Source organism: Ovis aries, chromosome 13, assembly GCF_016772045.2.
Source record: "Ovis aries strain OAR_USU_Benz2616 breed Rambouillet chromosome 13, ARS-UI_Ramb_v3.0, whole genome shotgun sequence".
NCBI lineage: Eukaryota > Metazoa > Chordata > Mammalia > Artiodactyla > Bovidae > Ovis > Ovis aries.
In genome coordinates this window covers 79,956,397-79,979,861 of record NC_056066.1, presented here as the reverse complement: position 1 = coordinate 79,979,861, position 23,465 = coordinate 79,956,397, and positions in this window count along the sequence as shown.

Genomic DNA, 23,465 nt, shown 5'->3' with positions numbered 1-23,465 from the left:
GTTAAGTAAAAAAAAAAATTCCAATTCCAGTATATACCAAGAATGGCAAAGTCTCTCTGTAATGGGCCAAATAGTGAATATTTTTAGATTTCAAGGACCACATGGTCTCTGTCACAATTACTAACTGTGCTGCCGTAGCATCAAAATAACTGTAGACAATGTGTGAGTGAGTGGGCATGGCTCTGTGCCAACAAAACTTTATTGAAAACAACAGGTGATGGCCACATTTGGCTCTTGGGCTGTAGTTTGCTAATGCCCAGTCTACCCTACATTAAAATTATAACTAAATAAATGTGCAGTTTTTATGAAAATAGACAAAAAGAAACACGGAAAATGGAAGCATCCTTGCGTTTGGAGAATGCAATTGTAAGTTTGACGGCCCTCTATTGATTTTCCCTACTCAACACATATTTATCCTTCTGGGTACAACACTCTGATTTAAGGGAGAGAGAACTACCTTTCCATCATCTTTAATCCACGTGGTCCCTGGAGTTAGCCCACCCCCAAATCCAAAGTAAGGCAGATACCAATATATCACTTAAGGAATGAGGGTTTTAGCCTGAAAGCTAAGAGGAACGAACCACTGAGGAATCTGAAAAGTCAACCATCCGCAAGAAGGCAGAACTGGTCATGAGAGGGAGAAGGGTTCTAGAGGTCTCTTCAAACACAGCATGTTGTGAACATCCTATTGTGCTAAGCATAAAAGCATGTGCAAAAGGATAAATAAAAACAAGGTACCTGCCCCAGACCTGGCCCCCACAACATCACTTCATCGCCTTGTCCATGGTGATTCATTCAAGGGAACCAATGAGAATCACTGCCTAGGATTTTTTCCTTCTTTAATATCAAGAACAAGAGGACGCTCTAGTGCTGAGTCTGCTGAAACCATGGTGCCCACGCCCTGGAAAACAGAACTGAGGCAGGGGCAAACGCTGGTGGACGTTCGTGGGGTCCCCAGATCCAGCCTATCTGACACCTTACTGAGACCAGCCCCACTCCTGGATTTTTCCATGACTGGAGCCCATATGTGCTTTCTCCATCTCAGCTTGTTTCCGTTCAGTTTTTGTTCCTCCCAACCAAAACCCCATAGCTAGGTCATTGTGAATGCTTTTTCTTTTTCCTATTTAAAGAAATTCTTTAATAGCATGACACTACCACTTTACGAACAAATAAAATTGAAAGAAGATGGATACAAAGGTAACATATTTAATATTTTATTTCTCATATGAAAGGCATGCGCTTTTTTTCGCTTTTCCTTGTCAGTTGAGTGACTGAGTCACTTGCAGTTCTCAAGTTTGACCCAGAGAATCTAAACACTCTGTCCAAAAATTGACTGTGAGCCTATTTTGAAGAAAATATATAAAGACAGGGCTATAGTGGAGATCACAAACGATGACAATAGAAAATATTTCAGGAAAGACCATCTGACTCTGCAAAAATGCAGTGACGTATAGAGGACAGTTGAACATTTCCACGAGGGGGTGAGAGTGATCCATGACCATCACATGGCCACAGCCTATTAGAAAACAGACTGGGAGAAAACACAAATCTGACAGTGTCACAGCCCTGCTTAAAGCTCAGCAATGACCCCCAGTTGCCCACTTGAGCCCGGGCTCCCACAGTGGACAGAATTTTCACAGAACGCAAGTTTGAATGTGAAAGAAATACAGTTTTCTTAAATTGTATAACTTAAATTTCATTTTTTCTCAAATCCCCAATATACCTAATAGCAGAAAATGTAATCACTTTCAGATAACTGCCGTCTTTTGGGGTCACACACAATCAATGTAGGATTCTGCATGCACAGATACACACACACTCACACACACTCCTTCCTTCTCCCCTGGGCAACCTTCAAGGACTAAGAGATTTGAGCATATAAGCATGTCTACCCACTAGTATCTGGCATTATTTTCTGGTCTTTGGTGGTGTTGGCTCTTACCTCCTGACCTTACTGAGATGCTCATGTTAACCTGTGTCTGGTTGTCAGGTCTGCCAAGGTCAAGATGCAGCTTCCATGTCCAGGTCCAAAGGAACCTCTCTATCGCCAACCCCCATAACCACATTGCAGCAAGCAAGCAGCCAGTGGCCTCTCTGGGCAAAAATGTCCCCAAATAGTGGCAAAGAGGACTTACACTCACATCCCTTTGGCCAGAAATTGGTCAGATGGTCACACTTAAGTCTCACCAAACCTAGGGCTATGTGATGTTATACTTGGTAACACATGCCTAGAACCTTTGGGGTTCAGCTCCTAAGAAAGAAAGGGAGATATCAGGAGAAAACAAGCACTCACTGCCTGAGATGTTTAATATGCACCTCAAAATTCTTCAAGGTCTAAGGACAATCACAAAGAAGCAATGGGTCAGAGAGAACAAAGAACAAAGGAGCAAAGGGAGGTAACCAATTAAAAGAGCAAAGACAGCGCGAGCCATCAGGAAAGACAGAGGTTTAAAGAGCCACTGTGGCCAAAACCAGAAATAGGAAAAAACCGAGAATCAAGAGCAGGGGGTGGGGGGTAGCTTCCAGGGAACAGAAGCAGAAGAACTGAGGCCACCTCAAAACGTGAAACAAACTTTCCACAGTCATTTTCTTGATCTTTAGGGGAAATAAACTGAGCGTGAAGCAGAGAAGGTGAGAAAAACACAGCTTATAAATGGAAACGCACCAAACAAAGTGGAAAATTCACATCAAGCCCACGGATAAGTCTCAGAACAAAGGGAAACATTGTAGGGTCAAAAAAGAAAAAAAAAAAAAAAACGGAAAATAAGGTTCTCACATTGGAAAATGTGACTTGCAAGGGAAGGGAGATTTGGGAAGAAACCAAGCAGGTACTCCCACCGAAACCTAACCTTCAGGTTGGTGAAACTTAGTTATTTAGTTTTGGCAAATAGAAATTTGCATGCAAGTTTTATCCTGGAATTTGATACCTGGCATTTTTTTATTCCCCGGTTTTGCATCGGTTCTAATTCTCAGAAAGAAAGAAAAGAACCTTCCTGCTTTAAACAACACGCAAATTAAGGTGTGACTTTTGGCTCCCTTTTCCGTTATATATAGCTATCATCTGCTCTGGAATAAGCTGGATTTCTTCCACTGAGTTCATATCCCCTTCTGTCTTTTTTAAAATGCAGTTTAAAGCTTCATGTTTCTTTCTGGAAAATCTACCATAATGTAATAACAGATTTTAAAGCTTATATGTATATTAATCAGGATGCCAACAACCACAATCTAATATAGTCCTTACCTTTTACTGACAATGGGAATTTTAATTAAGTGCATAATTAAGATCCAAAATGAAGAATATATTTTTGGTCCTATTTACTGTGAGTTAGAAACTCTTCACATGGAATGAAGTTAGCCTCCTGCTACAAAGACTTACCATGTTACAAATAAAGCAAATGGTGGCCACAATTGGGTTTTCAAAGACATTTTGGGGCATCCTTCAAGATGGATGACAGAAATCAGAAACAAGTTTGATCTTCATCAGCAGAGCGAGGGATGATCAAATAAATTATTGTACATCTATACCATGATTCCATATGCTTTCCTCAAAATAACAGAGTAATCTTATAGGCACTGATATGGAAAAATGACCAAGATATATTATGTATAAGAATACACATAATATGACTCCTTTAAGGTAAAATGTGTGTGTGTGTGTGTCTGTGTGTGTGTGTGTCTGTGTCTGTGTGTGTGTGTCTGTGTGTGTGTCTCTGTGTGTGTGTCTGTGTGTGTGTCTGTGTGTGTGTGTCTGTGTGTGTGTCTCTGTGTGTGTGTGTGTGTGTGCGCCTGGGTGTGTGTGTGAACATATATATGTATGGGCTTCCCTGGTAGCTCAGCTGGTTAAGAATCCGACTGCCAGTGCCGGAGATGTGGGTTCAGTCCCTGGGTCGGGAAGATTCCCTGGAGGAGGAAATGGCAACCCACCCCAGTATTCTTACCTGGGAAATCCCGTGGACAGAGGAGCCTGGTGGGCTACAGTCCATGGGGTGGCAAAGAGTTGGACACGACTGAGCGACTAAACAATGATATATGCATATATATGTGTGTGTGTTTATGTGTAGAGAGATGTGTTTGTACAATCGGATACATATGCAGACATACTCAAAAACACGAGAAAGAGTCTGAAATAACAGATGACAACACACAAACAATGATCAGCTCTAGAGCAGGGCTTGACAAGCTTTTTATGTACAGGGGCAGATAACGAGTATTTCTATTTCTGCGGCCACATAGTCTTGGCAAAACTATTCAACTCTGACCTTGCAGCACAAAAGGAGCCACAGACAACATGAAGCAAAGGTTGTGACTGGGTCCCAGTGAAATTCATTTACAGAAACGGACAGAGCAATGGCGCTGCTGGAGGCAGTCTGCGTGCCACAGTTTGCCAAACCCTGCTCTGCAGAAATGAGTGTTGTGTGTGCAGGGAGCCATCAGAGGGATGAGGAGAGACTTCGAGTATTGATTCTCTGTATATCTGATTTATTTTACAAGCACTCCTACTTCAGTTCAGTTCAATTCAGTCGCTCAGTCGTGTCCGACTCTTTGCGACCCCATGAATCACAGCACGCCAGGCCTCCCTGTCCATCACCAACTCCCGGAGTTCACTCAGACTCACGTCCATCAGGTCAGTGATGCCATCCAGCCATCTCATCCTCGGTCGTCCCCTTCTCCTCCTGCCCCCAATCCTTCCCAGCATCAGAGTCTTTTCCAGTGAGTCAACTCTTCACATGAGGTGGCCCAAGTACTGGAGTTTCAGCTTCAGCATCATTCCCTCCAAAGAAATCCCAGGGCTGATCTCCTTCAGAATGGACTGGTTGGATCTCCTTGCAGTCCAAGGGACTCTCAAGAGTCTTCTCCAACACCACAGTTCAAAAGCATCAATTCTTTGGCGCTCAGCTTTCTTCACAGTCCAACTCTCACATCCATGACCACAGGAAAAACCATAGCCTTGACTAGACGGACCTTTGTTGGCAAAGTAATGTCTCTGCTTTTCAATGTGCTATCTAGGCTGGTCATAACTTTTCTTCCAAGGAGTAAGCATCTTTTAATTTCATGGTTGCAGTCACCATCTGCAGTGATTTTGGAGCCCAGAAAAATAAAGTCTGACACTGTTTCCACTGTTTCCCCATCTATTAAAAAAAAGGCAAAATGATAGGATACTGAAAGTGGAACTCCCCAGGTCAGTAGGTGCCCAATATGCTACTGGAGATCAGTGGAGAAAAGAGTTGACTCATTGGAAAAGACTTTGATGCTGGGAGGGATTGGGGGCAGGAGGAGAAGGGGACGACCGAGGATGAGATGGCTGGATGGCATCACTGACTCAATGGACGTGAATCTGAGTGAACTCCGGGAGTTGGTGATGGACAGGGAGGCCTGGCATGCTGCCATTCATGGGGTCGCAAAGAGTCGGACACTAAGCGACTGAACTGAACTGAACTGCCATATATTAAAATTGGGCAAATTTTAGTTTTAGATTTTTTTAAATGCAGACTTTTACATTTAAATTACAAAAAAAAAAATAAGTAAATAAGCTGATTTGCATTCTCTTCCAGATAAGTATTTCACATTTACCCTCAAGGGAGTGGTGATTGTTATCCCCATCGAATGGATGAAGTGGTGGAATCTGGCTCTCTAGGGCTGAACCACAAGTCTGGCTCTTCCTAACTTTTAGATCTTATGTAAATCACTTAACCTCCATAAGCTTCGGTTTCCTCCCCTATAAAATGTTAATTGAGATGACACTTTATTTGAAACAGTGCTATGAGACTTCAGTGAGTTAACACACAAGCAAGACTCAACCCGGACTCCTACACAGAAAGGGCTCTCAGCGGTGGTGTGCGTGCTCAGTCCAGCCTGACCCTCTGTGACCCCGTGGACTGTAGCCCGCCAGGATCCTCTGCCCATGGGATTTCCCAGGCAAGAATACTGGAGTGGGTTGCCATTTCCTTCTCCAGGGGATCTTCCCGACCCAGGGATCGAACCCACGTCACCTGCATCAGTAGGTGGATTCTCTACCACGAGTCACCTGGGAAGCCTCAAGCTCTCAGTGACTGCTAGCTATTAATATCACACCTCTAAATTAAATACGATTCATTATACTGAAAAAGAGGGAAAAGATGTTTTTATGAACTGCTTATTTGGGGATATAAGTGACTTGATTTAGTCTTGGCTGCGAGTTCTGAGTCATCATCATGTGTGTGAAAGACAGGAAACCGTCCCCAGGAGCCATCTTCCCTTTAAAAACAGAAGTCCCTGCATGTCAGCTGGACCCATGCACATCCAGCTGAGAACACATTCCCCAGCCTCCTTTTGAGCCTTTTGCGGCCATGTGACTCCACACTGGACAACAGTGTATGAGTGGAAGTGAGAAATGAAGCAAATACAAACTGGACACCCCCGTCTGCAGAGAGCAGTCCTGGACCAGGCTTGACAGTGTCAAGAGCATCACTCTAGCAGGTGGCAGAACCACAGGAGAGAAGGAATCTAGGTGGACATCATGGATCATGCCTGACCACTCATCAGCCAGGTCACCCTTGAGCAGGATGACCTTGCTCAAGGCTTAATAAAATGGGAGAACGGCTGTAAAAGAAGGATAATAATAGAACTGTACTACTTGGAGCAACTCTAGCTGATGGCACAAACTGATGCAAAAAACATAAAATGACTCAAACACAGTTTCCACTTGTTTCCTGCTAACGCAGGAGTACTGAGTGCTTCTAGACTGGGGAATCTCTAGCTCGCAAAGGAGGACTCTCTGCCCCATGCTGTCACTCGGCTCAGCACGATAGGGAGCTGCCGTCTTTAAGAGGCACCTCCATCCAATGAAAGATCACAGATAGAGTTTTATGGGCCAGGCCTGGAAGTGGCCCAGAATACTTCTACTCAATTCTGTTGGTTAGAACTGTCATATGGCCACACCTCACTACTTGGAGGAAGGTATGGCAATCCACCCCAGGATTTTTGCCTGGAGAATCCCATAGGGTTGCACAGTGGGTGATGCAGAAGAAATATTCGCTAAATGAGCGGCAGGGTGTAAATAATCCAATTTCACAGGTTTGTCCCAAGGAATACATAAAATAGTGCATGAAAAGATTTAGCAAAGTGCTAATGCATAGTAAGTGCTCAATAAATGCCATGCACACACTATTTGGAGATGTGAAAGAGAAATAAGACATGTTCCTCAAGGGGGAACCACTAGAGCAGAGGAGATGGATACTTCCAGGAAAACAATTAAAATATTGTGAGGTTATAGGAGTATGTCCAGGGCTCAGATGTAGGACAGGGTGGTTAATTCTGGGGAGGAGAGAGTGGGCCAAGGGAGAGAATCACAAAGAGGGTAAAACCTAAAGAAAAGATTGTAGAATTAAAAGAACCTGCACAGGCATTTTAAGAAATGCAATATTTTTTCACCTTTCTGACCCTTTCTTTCATAAAAGAAAGTTGATGGCAGATGCCAGAGTCTGCGTGGAGATGTCCTGCCTTGCTGTGCAGTCCTCCCCTCCCACGGAAGCCCTGCCCTTCAAAGTATCAGCTCAAATATCGCCACCTCATGCAAAGAGTTGACTCATTGGAAAAGACTCTGATGCTGGGAGATTGGGGTCAGGAAGAGAAGGGGACGACAGAGGATGAGATGGCTGGATGGCATTACGGACTCGATGGACGTGAAACTGAGTGAACTCCGGGAGTTGGTGATGGACAGGGAGGCCTGGCGTGCTGCGATTCATGGGGTCGCAAAGAGCCGGACACGACTGAGCGACTGAACTGAACTGAAGGGAAATGATTCCTACCTGTTTTTCTCTGCATGGTGACTCACAGACCAGGTCAGTCTTCACTGTTGGATGCTGTCAGCGTTTGCTCCCTGCAGACTTACACTTAGCTGAGTGTGTGTGTGTGTGTGTGTGTGTGTGTGTGTGTACACAACATCTACTTCCCCAAAGGACAATCGGCAGGACTGCATGGCTCACCAGCTAGTCCTTAACTCCATGCAAGGCATGTAGCAAACCACCATTTGCTGAACTAGAAGAATAAACCTTGCAGTCCTTGCGTGTTCTCCAGTGGGGCCTCAGATATAGTTAAGCAGAGCCTCTAACTGAGGTCAGAGCTGCAGTTAAGAGGTGAGGTGAGGGCGTCCCTGACGGCTCAGTGGTGATGAATTAGCCTGACGATGCAGGAGACACGGGTTCGATCCCTGATCCGGGAAGATCCCACACGCCATGGAGCAACTGAGCCCCAGGGCCACAACTACTGAGCCTGTACTCCAGAGCCCAGGAGCTGCAACTCCTGAGCCATGCGCCAAAGTTACACCTGCACGCCCCGGAGCCTGTGCCCAGCAACGAGACGCCTCTGCACTGAGAAGCCCGCACACCGCGAGGAAGACGAGACCCCGCTCACAACCAGAGAAAAGCCTGCACAGCAACAAAGACCCAGCACAGCCAAAAATAATTAACTAATTCAATTTACAAAGCAGCTTGGTGAGCTGGTGATAAAGTTGACATGATTTAGTAAAATCTTAAGAATCTCAGGAGACAGTAAAATGCAATGGTGAAACAGTAGGCTCATACCATCTCTGCGAATCTGCTGGAAATCTAAAATTATTCTGAAAATCACAGTTTATTTTTCTTAAACGGCAAGCTCTAGAACCAACCATAGGGCATCGGAACTGCAGTCTTGGCCCTGCCACGTACTCAGCATTACTGAGGGTTCACTCTGCCAGTCTCTTCATGTGCCAATTAGCGATGGTGGGAATAAAGGCCCAGACTCGACCGGGGACTATGGACTCTGCAGTAAAGAACCTGCACATGGGGAGTTTTCAGTAACTATTAGATATTCCTATTTCTTTCCCTCCTGCCTCTGGAGAGTTAAACAGGAGAGCCATTCCTCTTTCTGCCAGAGGTGAGCCACAGCGATGAATGTAGGTGATGGGAATAGTAAAGGACCAAAGAGATTTAGTTCGGAGTAATCATCTCATTGCATTCTCCAGATGTTACTATGATTTCATTTCCTTGGGAAGATTCACAGATGTTCGCACATCAATGCAGGGAAATAGAGCTACTCAGGATAAAACTAGGTCAGTACTGATCGAGAAGGTCGAAGAACGCTCAGACACACTGCCACGGCGTGCACCCACGAAGCTGTGAAATAACCGACGTTTCAAAATGAAGACCATAGGCACTGGGAAGAGACTGTGACTCAGAGATATTATATGTGTATACATTTGTTTACCAACTCCGAGGTACATACATATGCACACAAGCCAGGAATAAGTCGCCTGAGAATTCAAGATCAGACGCACATACAGACTCACAAGTCAATAATATCACTTCTGTCCAAATAAAAAGTGTGTGTCGGTGTTTTACAATAAAAGTGTACATTGATCAAGTGCTTTACTATGTTACAGGCATTGGTAAAGTGTCGCTCAGTCATATCTGATTCTTTGCAACCCCATGGACTGTAGCCCACCAGGCTCCTCTGTCTGTGGGATTCTCCAGGCAAGAATGCTGGAGTGGGTTGCCATTCCCTTCTCCAGGGGATCTTCCCAACCTAGGGGTCGAACCCAGGTCTCCCGCATTACAGGTAGATCCTTCACCATCTGAGCCACCAGGGCAGGCCCAGGCATTGGATTAAGCCTTTTATATACACTGTCTGTTTAATAAGCATACTGACCTATAAACTGGTTTTAATAGTGTGCCCACTTTTACATACGAAGAAACCTGACAGGCAGCAGAACGATCCACCTTGGGTGGCACCACCAGAAGGGGAAGAGCAGGAGTCCCCATGCCTGGCAGCAGGGCAGCACTAGCTAATGCTAGCTACTCTTGGCGTTGACCTGGCCAGCAGCCAGTGTATGGAAAGGAAAGACCAGGACGCAACGGTAAAGAAATAAAGTAAATGTTGAGTGTTTAGGTACTAGAACAAAAAGAACAAAATCGAGCTTCATTTGCCATTGAGTATAATTATCCATTTGCCTGATCTTTGAAATATATTCTAGCCCACCAGCTCCAAGCCTGGATGGCACATACCATCTTGACTGAAAAATAAATAAATAAAAGAATTCTTCCTAGCTTGTTAGAACCATTAGAACTCTGCATTCCTGAACACAGCTTATAAGAATTCCACAAAAAGAAAACAGGTTCAATAAAAGATTAAATCCTCAGCAAAACAATTACAAACACTAGTCATATCAGGGGTAGGAGAAAAATAGGTAAAAAAAAATCCTAATGCTGTGTAACATAATCTTCTTATTGTCACATGGAAATAGAGAAACTATGACAAATGAATCCCACAGACAGAGGTTGGGATACACAGTGATTCTACAGTTTGTATGTGGGGGCTTCCCAGGTGGCTCAGTGGCAAAGAATCCATGTGCCAACGCAGGAGATGAGGTCCAATCCCTGAGTCAAGAAGACCTCCTGGGAGAAGGAAATGGCAACCCATTCCAGTATTCTTTCCTGGGAAATGCCTGGACGGAGGAGCCTGGCAGGATAGAGTCCAGGGGTTCGCAAGAGAGTCAGACACAATTTAGAGACTAAACAACAACAAATAGCTTGTATGTCCATGGGAGACCCATGTGGGCATGCTCAGAAGTTCCTGAGGAAGAGGGCGGGCTGCAGGAGCTGTGGGGCAGTGTTGCTGCACAGCTTAACCACCATGACGCAGGTGAGTGATCAGTACCCATTCCCACCCCTGGCTGCTGAGGCCAGGAAACGGAGATTTCAGGGTAGCTGAGAGAGCCAATGCTGATACTTGTCCCAAACTCACAGATATACTTAAACTGCCATATTCTAAGCAATGTTTTTAAAGTTCTCAATTCCTTTTCATAACAGATGGTAAACTTCTAGAAATTACATCCCAAAAGGTAATACTGCTTGTAAATATAAGTAGTTATGAACTTTTTTTTTTTTTTTCAGAAAACTCTTGGATGATATATACATACAGAATAATTTTAAGCAGCACTATAAGAATTAAATGGAGAGGGCATTATGAGAGCAAAATACAGCACAGGGTATGTATTCTGATACAAATCTAAAGATGTATTTCAACTTTCTAAGGTTTCTAGATGTATTTTTAGATTTGGTGTTTAAAAAGTTCTATTTTTCAGATAGTTATCTGAAGGCAGATAGTCTGGGGTTCAAATCCTGATTCTATCACTTATTGGCTCTGAAACCTCAGGCAAGTTAAGTAATCTTAGGCAAGTTACTTGGAGAAGGAAATGGCAACCCACTCCAGTGTTCTTGCCTGGAGAATCCCAGGGACTGGGGAGCCTGGTGCGCTGCCATCTATGGGGTCGCACAGAGTCGGACACGACTAAAGTGATTTAGCTTAGCTTAGCTTAGGCAAGTTACTTAACCACAGTAGGTCTTAAGACTGTCATCCGTGTAATAGGGATTAGTACAGGGGTGTGATCATGGGCAACTTATTCAGCCTCTCATTCGATTTTATAATTTGAGGAAAGGCTATGATTCCAAGTTAGGACATTCGTTGGAGGGATTTGCCACCTCTTAGTGAATTTCCCTGGAGGGATTTGCCACCTCTTACTGAATTTCCCTGGAGGCCCTCTCATTTCGGGTATGTATTTCACAAAGGCACATGTACAGAGAGGCAAGCAGTTAAACAGAAGGGCTAAGGGCTTGGGAACCAGATGTTATGTGGTTCCTGAACCTGTCTCTGACTCTCGTGATCTTCTGCGAGAAGTCAGTGACAGGGAAAGGGTTAGTCTCGCAGCCTCTGCTGACTCTTTGCTGCCTCATGGACTGCAGCCCGCCAGGCTCCGCTGTCCATGGGATTCTCCAGGCAAGAACACTGGAGTGGGTAGCCGTTCCCTTCTCCAGGGGATCTTCCCGACCTGGGGATTGAACCCGGGTCTCCACCACTGCAGGCAGGTTCTTTCCCATCAGAGCCACCAGGGAAGCGTCCTGAGAAGCCAGTATTCTCTTACTAAACCCAGGCTTTGTCTAAGTTAACCAGAATTAGTTTCTGTTGCTTACGGCCAGAAACCCTGACTGAGAAAGATGTTTCAGTCTGTAACTGGGCTGAACTCTCTCAGGGCAGTCTCTCTGCCTTAAAATCACCAGCATGGCCAAGAACTGAAATTTAACCAGGGGCAGAGTACCAGAACATTGGCAATGTTGAGTGTGTGTTCTGTGTGCGTAGAGTAAATAAAGTTCTACAAAAGCCTCCTCGCTCTTGAGACTTCACAGAAGTCTACAGGGCAAATGCAAGAGGTTAGGAGCCCAGCATCTAGAATGAGGGAGACGTGGGTTTAAGCCCAAGCCCCACTGCTTCCAAGCAAGCGGGTGCCAGGGAATTTATTCCTCAGGTGCTCAGCTCCCTCAACTGGCAAAAGGCACATAATCACTGAGCACACTAGCCAGGGCTATGGTGAGGAGTAAGTGAGAAATGGTGCCCTTTGCCCTCAATAAATGTGGACCAACAGTGATGAAGATGATGAGGACGATGGATATGCTTGATTCCCAGGTGGCGAGAGCTGCAGGGAGCCTGGAGAACAACAGGAAGAGAAGCCATCCCAAGGGAACAGGCATTCAAGCACAGTGAGGCTAGCTTTGTACAAAAGCCTTAGTCTCCAAAAGAAGGCATGATCCTGAATAGAACATTCTTCAGGGCTCTTGGGTTTGTCTTCTGACCACGACCCTGTTGCACTCTCATCCCCAAGTCTGACGGAGAACTGAGAAAATACAAGTAAGCACTGAAGATGCTTTAGGCACAGGAACTCTGTAAGACACGGGGGTGCCAGGAAACTCTGGGATCCCTCGATCAGAGGGCGCACGGGGAGCCCTCCCACATAACACAGCACACCTGGGCACTGTGAGGGCCCAGTTTCTCAGTATTGCCCTCCACAAGAAGGACATGAAAACATTAAATAAAGACAGAATCAGGAATAGCACCGCATAGCCAAGCCATCCTGGCGCCTAGGGCATCAAGAAACAGCAGCTGTGTGGGCCCTATCTTCATAGAGAATTTTCGATATTCTGTTCATTACGGATTTCTTTACATTCATCTTGATTTTTTTAATATTCCATTAAAATATTGATGTTGATAATGGAGTTCTGGAGGGCCCCCTTAAACGCTGAACCCAGGGCCAAGGTCTCACTTACCGCACCTAGCAGGGTATCCTGAAATATTCATCAGGGAGGGGAGCCACTTGACAGTGGAGAGCCACGCAGATGGAATCCAGGGGCAGAAAAAGGTGGGTTATTTCTGTCACCGTGCTCCCCCCACCCACCACTCCCACTCACCCATACAGGTCGCCAACATTATGCAGGAAAGCATTTCAGAACCGCTGATATCTTGGTGAAGAGCTGAAAAAGGACCTGGTCAGTCGGCTAAGTGCTCAGGACTGGGTCCTCTTTCCTGCCCTAGCTGCCCGCCCCCCACCGCCCTGCCACCACACACTCACAACAGGAAGCTCGTCAGCCGCTCATCAGGGTCCATCTACGGCTCTTCCTTCCGCGATGGTGCATCTCCACGCGAGGACGAGCAGCGCGCACGAAACGGTCTCAGCAGAGGCTAAGACCCGGGCTGACGAAGGCTAACCGGCAGCCTCTGCGGCCAGTTTCTTCTGGCACAGTTGAGATCATAAAAGACGAGATGAGAACAGGAAAGTTTAGAGGGAATAATAAAAAAATATCTGTACCATGAACATTTGTAGATGAGAAGAGAGGGCAATTTGAAAGAGAGGGGAGGACCAGCTCTCCGTAAACAAGGAGGAATAAGAAACAAAGATATAGAAATGTCTTCCTTGAAAGACCGTGTTAAAAGAGATCAATGCACCGACAGATACATAAATCGACAGACTCGCCGATGAAATGGATAATTTGGCGTGTTATAGTCTCAGGCTGCGATTTACTTGAATTCAGGGAGAGACACACAGATACAAGTTAAATTTAGTAATAAACAGAGCTCGAATTATAAAGTCAAATACTGATGCGACTTGAGGGACTGGCTACAATATCTGTTTACATACCCACAGTTGCCCTGGAGTGTTAGGAATATTTTTATCTCCTCATTTGTTACTTCACCCTTTATTAAATTCTATAAAATACACACACACACACACACACACACACACACACACACACACACACACACATCCAGAAGGGAAGGAGAAAAAAATATAAAAACAAATAACTGTTTCTTGTAGAGGTCAGCATTTTCTTAAGGGAAGCTAAACAGTTGATTTGTGTTCTTGCAGGAAAACCAATTTAGGATTCGGCTTAAGGTGATTAAAAATATTAAACTGCATGAATTTAGCATTTTGGTCAGATGTGGTTTTTTATTGTGTCAAATTCTGTGTAGGTTTTGGAGAGAAAGTATATACTTCTGCAGTAGGAAAATGATGGATTTCTTTGCTGCTTTTGCTTCAGAGAATTTCCCTGTCCGAGGAAATGACCTAGTTTATGGCTTTTCTGCATTCAGGGCATGTTACCAATGTGCACACAATGACAAAAAAGAAAAAGAAAAAAACAGAGCAACAATGGGAAACAGCCTTTGGATTATTAAAAGAAAAATCATAAGCTGAATTTTATGTATGGAAAATGCTCCAGAGTTCTTTGACCAAACTGTGATTTCACTCACATCTATTTGCGTATCTTCTGTGGGCAGGTCACATTCAAACCCTAGAGGAAGTTGTCAGATGAAACAGAGCTTGCAAACTGGTGGCCTAGGGACCAAACTGGGTTAGAGATGCAGGGTTTTTTACATTCTGGTCACACTGCAGAGAATTGTGTGTGTGTGTGTGTGTGTGTGTGTGTGTGTGTGTGTGTTTAGTTGCTAAGTCGTGTTAACTGTTTTGTGACCCCACGGACTGTAGCCCACTGGGCTCCTCCGTCCATGGGGTTTCCCAGGCAAGAATATTGCAGTGGGTTGCCATTTCCATCTCCAGGGGAATCTTCCTGACCCAGATATCAAACCTGGGTCTCCTGCATTGACAGGCAGATGCTTTACCACTGAGCCACCAGGGAAGCTGCAGAAAATATTATATTTTATTTATTTAGCTGCCAACATTTAAAACTGTAGAGACTTCCTATAAAATTTCAGTTTGGGCTTCTCTTTAAAACCTGACAATCTGATAAGGCCTGCACCCCACAGCACAACAGTTGAGCTGAGCAGTGGCTGCCCTCCGACAGCATGAGGGCCTCCATTTCTTCCCGGTCCCTGCCGCTCCCTAGTGTCTTCTGCACAGAGGCTGAGTCTCAGCTACCATTCATTTATCGTCACACTGGCACCACTGCTGCCTTATAGTGAACTTAAGAAATAATGAGCAATATCCCTTATATCCGCATCTCTTTTAAAACTGGGGAAATTAAGCCAGATCAGGCAATTCACGTGCTTCAAGGAAAAGAAATTTCTCAATTTCAGCTTGATTCACTTCATTAATAGGTCCCTATAAAAATAACAGCTAACACTTCTATAAAAATAACAGCTAACAACTCAATGTGTCAGGCAATTTTCTAAGCCCTTCACATATTTTAAGTGCATTTAATCTGTACATCTACTCTATGGAGTAGGTGTTGCTATGATCCGGTTTCACAGATGAGGAAACTGAGGCTCAAAGAAGTTGTGACTTGCTTGAAGCCCATTGCTAGGATTTGGACGGACCCTGTAGGGACCTGAATGCATGCCCCCCTGACACCCATATACAATACAAGCGTGTAATAAGAACAGCTAGCGTATATTACCTGTCTAGTATGTTCCAAGCACCAGATGAGGCTCTTAAAATATAGATCAGTACAGAAACTTAATGGTGGGTTGCAAAAAGGCTACAAATATAATAAGATGTTTCAAAGGTTAAAAAGAGAAAACTGTTAAACTGCTACACTGAGTGCCCAGAGGATGCTCAGAAGTAGTTTTCACTGAGGAGGTGAAGGTTGTAAAGGACCTTCAACTGTAAGAAGGCATGAGATACATAGGGTTGTGGCTCAAACATGATGGTCTTTGGCTGGAGAGAATGGACAGGAAAGCACAGGACGCAGCCTGGGAAGTCCAGGGGCAAGACCGAGGTAAAGCTGAATGCTATTTCTTCTTATTTTTTGAAGTACCAGCAATGCATCCTGCATTCTGGAGGAGACAAGGATGAAAAAACCTTGACCCTGCCCTCAAAGAGTTACATCAGGGACTTCCCAGGTGGCGCAGTGATAAAGAATCTGCCTGGAGACCAGGGTTTGATCCCTGGGCTGGGAAGATCCCCTGGAGAAGGAAATGGCAACCCACTCCAGTACTCTTGCCTGGGAAATCCCATGGATGGAGGAGTCTACTGGCTACCATCCATGGGGTCACAAAGAGTCAGACACAACTGAGCAAATGAGCACACACACACACACACACACACACACACACACACACAGAGTCATAATGCTGAGGCCTTCGCACACAGTAAGTGCTCAAAAACTGTGTTCCTTATTATAAAGATTGTTGTTGTTGCTATGTAAACAATAATGCTGATTGTTTCATAAACCAGGTGAACCGCATCACTGCTCCCTTCCAGCAGATAATCAAAAATTCCAGCATACCTGCAGGTCCTCGGGGTCTGGTGAACTGTGAAGCTAACCCATGTGTTCTGCCTCAATTAAGAGTAGAGAAATGGCATCTTCTCCACGCTGTGATTTTAAGTAATATCAATGTTTCATAAAACGTATTAGTGTAGGTCTAGGTGAAACAAAAATAAGATGGCACACTGGGAAATTAATTTTAAACAAATTACATGTAAAATGCAAGGATTCATAATATTGTCGCTAAAGCCGTCTAATCTTAATATCATATATTTTGTTTTATGAAGCTCCCAGTTTTAGATTAATCATATTGTTTTTTTATTTACTACTTCATATAATAATTGGCTTATCTGTGATATTAATATGTATGAATTTTTTTAGTTTGCTCCTTCAAGAAAGCATTCAGCTTGATGCTTATAATATGTTGATTTTAATATGCAGTGGATGTGTTTATATGCAGATTAAATTGGATTGCATTTATACTAAACAAGAAAACCAAAATGTAGAGAGGTGCTGAGACCTGAGTAACTCTCATTAAAGTATGAGAATCCATAACAGAGTTTTCAGCTCATTCCCCTCTAACAGCACAGCAGTAGATCGAAATTTGCCATTTACCGCATGATGCACTACGCATTTTTAAAACAATAAAGAGGTACCTGACTCTGGGTTTCTCCCATCTCAGTGGTTCTCAGTGAGGGAAAGGGGGAAGGTTTTGACCCCGGAAGGACATTGAGCAACATCTGGAGATATCTTTGATTGCCACCACTGGCTGCAGGCAGGGAGGAGGAGTTAGTGGCATCTAATTAATAGAGACCAGGGACGCTATTAGGGGCTTCCCTGGTGGCTCCGCTGGTAAAGACTCTGCCTGCAATGCAGGAGACCCAGGTTCAAGCCCTGGGTTGGGGAGATCCCCTGGAGAAGGGCATGGCAACAACCCACCCTAATATTCTTGCCTAGAGAATCCCATGGACAGAGGAACCTGGCGGGATACAGTCCACGGGGTCACACAAAGTCGACATGACTGACTGACAAGCAGCAGCAGAGATGCTATTTAACATGCAATGCACAGAACAGCCTGTCACACAAAAGTAGCCCTTCCAGAATTTCAAAAGTTCTGAGGTTGAGAACTCAACCCTTATTACACAAAAGTAAAATTATTGTTTGTTTATAAGTAAAGGATCATATATATGCATATATATCTAATGTATATACTCATTTATTCAACAGATACATATTGAATCCCTACGATGTATCAGAGAGACTCTTCTAGGAAAAGTCTTTCACAGAGTTAACGTAGACAGATTGAGATAAAAGATAGGTATAAAGATAGATAATGCACGTGACGCAATGTCGCGGGTAAGCGCTGTGAAGGGAGAGCTGCGAGAGCCGCCCTGACACACGTACGCCGCCGCGTGCAGAGCAGACAGCTCAGCGCTCCGATGACCTAGAGGGTGGGAGGGGGGAAGGAGGGAGGCGCAAGAGGGAGGGGCCGCGTGCGGACAGAGCTGACTCACGCTCTTGCACGGCAGAAACTAACGTAACATTGTGAAGCAATTATACTTCAATAAAAAATACCATATTTCAGATATGATACTTGAAAATACACCAAAATACGAATATTTACAGTTTGGTGTATATTCCTCCAATTTTTGTTTCCATGAGTATACTAACTCTACAATATGTACTGTTTATTTATTCATTCATTTTTTTTACAAGTGAATATACAAATGGCAACTCACTCCAGTGTTCTTGCCTGGAGAATCCCAGGGACAGGGGAGCCTGGTGGGCTGCCGTCTCAGGGGTCGCACAGAGTCGGACACGACTGAAGCCATTTAGCAGCAGCAGCAGCAGCATACAAATACTTACCCTTCTTGACAACTTTCCTTTTTCCCACTTACTTCTAAAGCCCAAATCGTCTTGCTTTGTCTCTTTTTAACTTTTGCAACAACTCACTGAAGAGGAGCAGAGAAGGGAGGAGGAAGTTTTTAAATAAGTTTTATTTCCGTTCCTTACCTGTTCACATCCAGTGAGAAAGCAGTCAACAGAGGACACAGACATGAAAATCAGACCAACAAATAACACAGCTGTTGGAATGGGCAGCCCAGGGCTTCAGGATTTCTCTTTCTCAAGAGCCTGGTTCTCAAGAGTCTGGTCCTTCATTCATGCCTTGTCATTTTCTCCATAGATTTCTTACACAATTTTTGTTGGTTTTTTCCTAGGTGTCACTGTCTTTTAGAAACACATCACCTCCCTGTTTACAACCTCCCAAAGCATCCCTAGGGACTGCTGGGTAAATGCCAAACCCCTTGTTGGACACACTAAATACTTCTTCATTACGGATCTTCCCAACCACACTTTCTAAAGCTGCAGCTGTTTCCACGAACGTTTCATGTACTTTCAAACACCTTCCCTTTGGGGCCCTATCCTTTCTGTCAAAAACATCCTTTTTCTTTACTTTACCTCAGAGACGAACTTATCCTTCAGTACCAGCAAAAACACCACCTCTTAGCAAAACCTTTGATGACCCTCTAATCAAGCTGTGTGGCAGGAGGAGGTCTTGAATGATTACTCTGTTTTCAGCCTGGCTCCCTCACCCTTTGTTCCCGCACTGGCATTCCAAGGAAAATTTTCTCCCAAACCAAAAATGAAGACCCAGAGAAGCTACAAGACTAACTCTGAGATGGAATGATTTACATGAGTGTTTCCAGGGGCAGCTTCTGTCTCTCAAGAAACAGGGCTCAGACATGGATCAAAGGAAAAGAGGAAGGGGAGGGGGCAGACGAGGGGCTCAGCCTGGAGAAGGAGTCAAAAACTTGGCTTCCTGAAGCTGCAGGGGAGGGTTCATTACCAACAGGATTGTGTCTCCAGGACCTCAGAGCAAAACATGAGACCAAGTGTGAGCATGTTCTGATGTAGACAGTGTGACCCAAGAATCTGAAGTACCTATAAACCCTCTGAGCAAAGAGGGATCTGGATATCTTGAGAAAGGGAGAGCATCTGCCAGGGAAACCCTTGGCCCCTGAGCAAAAACTATGAAAGAAAAACAGAAAGGTTCTTGTGTGAATTTCCTAGCAAGGGGAGGAGAATCTCCAAAGAATGCAGGACAGTGCTCAGAGGGAAAAGAGTCAGCTTACACATCTGCTGGGGCCAGAGACCAGGACGCAGTTCACAACGCTGTCAGTCACTTCCCTGCTTGCCCGGCTCCATCCCCACTCTTATTTTTACTTTATTTTACTTTACAATACTGTATTGGTTTTGCCATACATTGACATGAATCCACCACGGGTGTACATGCGTTCCCAAACATGAACCCCCCTCCCACCTCCCTCCCCATAACATCTCTCTGGGTCATCCCCGTGCACCAGCCCCAAGCATGCTGTATCCTGCGTCGGACATAGACTGGCGATTCGAAGAAGAAGAAGAAGGCCCAGAGGCCCCTTTGGACAGACTTGTGACTACAGAGCAAAGGAAGGAGCAAGGCGACCACTTTCCTATTCACTGGATGTAGACTTTCCTGGATGGCTTGTCTAAGGGAAGGAGATCTTAATTTAAGCCACGTTCAGAAATTGGCTTATTATATGAGGCAAATAATACCATCTGCAGCAACACAGATGGTCCTAGACATTGTCATACTGAGTGAAGTAAGCCATACACAGAAAGACAAATATCACATGATATCACTTAGATGTGGGATATAAAAAAACAGGGGTACAAATACCCCAATGTTCATCGCAGCACTGTTTATAATAGCCAGGACATGGAAACAACCTAGATGTCCATCAGCAGATGAATGGATAAGAAAGCTGTGATACATATACACAATGGAGTATTACTCAGCCGTTAAAAAGAATACATTTGAATCAGTTCTGATGAGATGGATGAAACTGGAGCCGATTATACAGAGTGAAGTAAGCCAGAAGGAGAAACGCCAATACAGTATACTAACACATATATATGGAATTTAGAAAGATGGCAATGATGACCCTGTATGCAAGACAGCAAAAAAGACACAGATGCATATAACGGACTTTTGGACTCAGAGGGAGAGGGAGAGGGTGGGATGATTTGGGAGAATGGCATTGTAACATGTATACTATCATGTAAGAATCGAATCGCCAGTCTATGTCCGACGCAGGATACAGCATGCTTGGGGCTGGTGCACGGGGATGACCCAGAGAGATGTTATGGGGAGGGGAGGTGGGAGGGGGGTTCATGTTTGGGAACGCATGTACACCCGTGGTGGATTCATGTCAATGTATGGCAAAACCAATACAATATTGTAAAGTAAAATAAAGTAAAAATAAAATTTAAAAAAAAAACAGGGGTACAAATGAACTTAATTGCAAAATGGAAGCAGAGTAATGGATGGAGAAAACAAACTCACGGTCACCAGGGGATAAGGTTGGGGGGGGGATAAATTGGGAAATTGGGATTGACATATTGACATATCATTCATAACTGTTATTAATATAGCTAAAATAGAAAACTAATAAGAACCTGCTGTATAGCACAGGTGCATGCATGCATGCTAAGTCACTTCAGTCGTGACTGACTCTTTACGACCCTATGGGCTGTAGCCCACCAGGCTCCTCTGTCCACAGGACTTTCCAGGCAAGAAAACTGCAGTGGGTTGCCATGCCCTCCTCCAGGATAGCACGGGTAACTCTTCTCAGTACTCTGAACGGCCTATATGGCAAAAGAGTCTTTCAAAAAAAAAAAAAATAGAGTGGGTATATGCATAACTGATTCATTTTGCTGTACAGCAGAAACTAACACATTGTAAATCAACTATATTTCAATAAAAAATTTTAAAAGATACAATTAAACAGATTCTTTTGCAGTAAAAAAATTTCTAATTTCGAAACTAAAACTGTGTTTACTAACCTAGAGCAACTGCAGAAGTTTCTATGATCAAGAAAAATCTTCTCAGAGCAGAGGAAAACCCCTCCCAGCTCAATAAAGTTTTAAGTGATAGAGGGAGATAAAATAAAATTGCTTTATGTTTACACCCCATTATTCCTAACCTGTTTAATGTTCTATTATATACATAAAGCCACTGCTTAGCATAATGTCTTACACATGGTAAATTCTCAATAAACGTCCTTGAAAGAATGAAGACACCCTTGAAAACTACCATTTCAAGATAAAAGAAAGAGAAGAGAGAGAGTATAAGAGGACAAAATCCCCATAGGTAATTTCTAGCCCACTTAAATTTTAAATGACATTAATATTATCATTCCGTTTATTTCTGGGCACTTGAAAATTTCTCCTCTGTACCCATGCATGCGTGCTAATTTGCTTCTGTCATGTCCGACTCTTTGCAACCCTGATAACTGTAGCCCACCAAGCTCCTCTGTCCATGGGGATTCTCCGGGCAAGAATACTGGAGTGGGTTGCCATGTCCTCCTCCAAGAGACCTTCCCGACCCAGGGATCAAACGCACATCTCTTGCGTCTCCTGCATTGGCAGGCGGGTTCTTTACCACTAGTGCCACCTGGGAAGCACCCATTCCTGTTACTAAACCAGTGAACAAGTGAGGTTAATCAGAACCCAGAGATCCAAGGAAGAAAGGCCTTAGGAAATGCATCGTCTCCTTGAAGAATAGTATGATGATACTGCAGAGTTTCAGAATCTCAAGTTTTCAATAAATTATTCCATCAAAACATAAGCCCCCATAAAATAAGGATTCTGACCATAGAAATTCCCCTAAATGGACAAACTATTTTTCAAAACATTTATTCAAATAGTAGCTATATCTGCCAATGGGGATTCCCTCTTTTTGTTTCTTTTTTTCCTTCCATGTTTATTGAGATATAATTGACATATCCCAGCACTGTACAAGTTTAGGGTGTAAAGCATATTGACTGACTTACAAGTAAGAAATGATGACCACAGTAAGTTTAATGACATCCATCATCTCATACAGATACAAAATGAAAAAAATAAAAATATAGTTTTTCCATATTTTGAGAACTCAAGATTTACTTTCAACTTTCACATAAAACACAGAGGAGCGTTAATTATACTTATCAGTGTTGAATGTCCCTTAGTTCAGTTCAGTTCAGTCGCTCAGTCATGTCCGACTCTTTGTGACCCCATGAATCACAGCACACCATGCCTCCCTGTCCATCACCAACTCCTGGAGTTTACTCAAACTCATGTCCATCAAGTCGGTGATGCCATCCAGCCATCTCATCTTCTGTCATCCCCTTCTCCTGCCCCCAATCCCTCCAGGCATCAGGGACTTTTCCAACGAATCAACTCTTCGAGTCAGGTGGCCGACATATTGGAGTTTCAGCCTCAGTATCAGTCCCTCCAAAGAACACCCAGGACTGATCTCCTTTAGGATGGACTGGTTGGATCTCCTTGCAGTCCAAGGGACTCTCAAGAGTCTTCTCCAACACCACAGTTCAAAAGCATCAATTCTTTGGCGCTCGGCCTTCTTCACAGTCCAACTCTCACATCCATACAAGACCACTGGAAAAACCATAGCCTTGACTAGACGGACCTTTGTTGGCAAACATCCCTAGTACTTATCTTACAATTGAAAGTCGGTACTTTTCAACTATCTTCATCCAATTCCTCCTCCCTTCAACCCTTCCTGAGAGAGAAAAGATCTCTTTTTCTGAGTTTGTTTTGATAACTCTATCAGTTCCAGTTACACAACAAAGCTATTTGATGCTTCTATATATTTCAAAGTGAATTCCAAAATAAGTCGTTACAATATATCAGCACACAAAGACACTAAAACATTACATAGTTCCTGATAGGTATTCCCGCACCATCGCCATCTCTTTTTCTTTTTGGCTTGTGGGATCTTAGCTCGCTCACGAGGGATGGAACCTGTGCTCCCTGCCGTGGAAGTGGGGAGCCAACCTCTCCACTGCAAGACACATTCTTCCTTTTCTTCTTAAGGGCAGTTAGGATTTTGTCTCTAAGAACCAGTAAACAAGAGGCACA